The following is a 2,830-nucleotide window of genomic DNA, read 5'->3' as shown; positions in this document are numbered from 1 at the left end:
GTGCCCGGGTATGGAGAACCAAAAAAAACACATTGTGCCCACATCGTTCTTTACTTAGGCAGCGCTATAAAGTTTTGGCCGTTTTTAAATATTAATTAAAAAAACTTTCCGAAAAATATGTTTTTCATAGAAAAGTAAAGGCCATTTTAAACTTAAGCTCAGGAGATACAAATACCTGTTAAAATTCAAACTCAAAATGACCAGAAATTACTATTAAAGAATAAATGAAATCCAAAACGAATAGAAATTAAATAAACAATCATAACAAAAAAACATACAACAAGTAAGAATATAAATGAATAAATAGATTTTAAAGCGAGTAATGCTTGGATTGAATATGAAAATCAAGCTTAAAACGAAACCAAATATTTTGCTATTAAAGTATAAATTAAACTTAAAACGAACAGAAATTAAATAAACAATCAATGCGAACAAACATACAATATATATATTAATGTAAATGAATAAATACATCTTAAAACGAGTGAAACTTAAAAAAAATATGCAAATCAAGCGTGAATCGAATAAAAATAACTATAAACAAGAGTTTAGGTACCGCCTCACTGCAGAAGCCTAAAACCTAGTGCGTCATTGGCGCTTTACTGAAAACAACTCTTTGAAATGTTTTCACTTTTGTAACTTTAAGAAAACAAAAATTAATTAAAATTTTAGGGAATAAATATCAGCATATGTTTATTAAACGGAAAATGCACATTTTTTTCAGTAAATTTATTTGAATTTTTTTTCAGTAAAGTACAAATTATATTCTGGCTTTTAGAAAGCATAGAGGTTTTGAACCCTACTCATATTAATTTATGCTCGTTTTGAGTTTCACTCTAATATTTATTTTGATTTTTGTCCGTTTTGGGTTCATTTATTTATTGATACTGATTTGGGGTATTTTTATGCTTGGTAGAACGCCAGGTGTTTAAAATGTGAATCATACCACGACGGAATGGGGCCACTACGAGAATTAGCCTACCCTCCACCCCCTAAATTGACCATGCGGATTCAAAAATACCAATGGCAATTGCTCGCGAGTGGTGGAACACTCCGAAACTTGACATTTTATTATATTTTGGTGTTTCATGCAAGAAAATGCATATTCCACAAAGTTTGAGGGGCAGTTTTCCGCTCAAATAGAAATGCCTAGAGGCCATAGAATGTTTTCATAACAAACTAACACGATTAGTTAGAAAAAATGGCAGAGTTAAAAAAAATGGCAAAACTATACGAGTCTTGAACAGTCTTGGAAAGTATAAACAAAATCAAATTGAATATTAGATGTATAATATTGTTGAAAGATCCATCAGTTCAAGATTTTTTTTCACTGTAACTTTTTATTTTTATTTTCAACGTTGTAAGAACTGGAAAATAATAAATTTGTAATATACGAGTAATTTGTTTCCAGTGAAGCACCAATGACGCAGAAGGCTTTAGGTTTTTACAGTTAAAGAAGGGAGCAGTATCCAAATTTTGTTTGTAGTGAAACTATACGTCCTGACCAATCTTGAAAAAAACTAATAAATTAAACTGAATATTTGATGCATAATGATATTAATTGCTAAAAGCTCATCAGTTCAAAATTTTACTGTAAGTTTAATATTTATTTTCAATATTAAGTACAAAAGTAAACATTTGTAATATAATTTGTTTTCAGTAAAGCGCCAATGATGCAGTAGGTTTTAGGCTTCTGCAGTGAGACGACACCCTAACTCTTGTTTGTAGTTATTTTTATTCGATTCAAACTGGATTTGCATATTATTTTTAAGTTTCACTCGTTTTAAGATTTATTTATTCATTTACATTAATATATATATTGTATGTTTGTTCGTATTGATTCTTTATTTAATTTCTGTTCGTTTTAAGTTTCATTTATACTTTAATAGTAAAATATTTGTTTTCGTTTTAAGCTTGATTTTCATATTCCATCTAAGCATTACTCGCTTTAAGATTTATTTATTCATTTATATTATTACTTGTTGTATGTTGTTTGCTATGATTGTTTATTTAATTTCTGTTCGTTTTGGATTTCATTTATTCTTTAATAGTAATTTCCGATCGTTTTGAGTTTGAATTTTAACAAGTATGTGTATCTACTGAGCTTAAGTTTATAATGGCCTTTACTTTTCTTTGAAAATCTTTTTTTTCGGATAGTTTTTTTTAATTGATTTTTGTTCGTTTTTGATTGCAAAAAGTTTCAATTTTTTATGGCATGGGGGGGGGGTACTTACTATCCGATTATTCTTGACTTTTGAAAAAAGATATATAACTTTCAATTTAAATCGAATGAGGCTTTTTTCAAAGTCTATACGATTACCTCTTTGATAAAAACTTCATATATGAACAATAGACAGCTTGCATAACTTATGGACAGCGATTGACAACAATGAATGGATTGAAACGATAGCTCCAATAAGGGGGTTTAGACCATTTGACTTGCTGACACAAAGGAATCACGACTGTTTGGAATTGACCTTAATAGGATTTTGTGTGCCAAAGCGATTTTGCATCTATCACAGAGTATGTATTTTAACCTTATAATTGGATAATTATAATAGATTTCCTATGTGTTCTTCCCATACAAAACCCCTTCCCATAAGTTATAGACCCCCCTTAATAAGTTATGCCCCAGGGCATAACTTAAAACGCCTACCCCCGAGCCCTGATGGGCTGTGTCGACACCGGAGTTTTTTGTTATCAGTACTTCGAACTATTTTAACAAAATATCTATCTCAAAATTTTTATCTGATGCATTTAGGGCTTGGAGGAGGGGGGGCAAGTTACTCTCCAATCTCTTTTGACTCTTAAAAAGTGAACAAGAACTTTC

The sequence above is a fragment of the Artemia sp. Qi Xiang Cuo genome, unplaced genomic scaffold, assembly GCF_049724085.1.
Source record: "Artemia sp. Qi Xiang Cuo unplaced genomic scaffold, ASM4972408v1 HiC_scaffold_2963, whole genome shotgun sequence".
NCBI classification, from domain to species: domain Eukaryota; kingdom Metazoa; phylum Arthropoda; class Branchiopoda; order Anostraca; family Artemiidae; genus Artemia; species Artemia sp. Qi Xiang Cuo.
The sequence above is the reverse complement of the archived record's forward strand: the minus strand, read 5'-3'. Positions refer to the sequence as shown.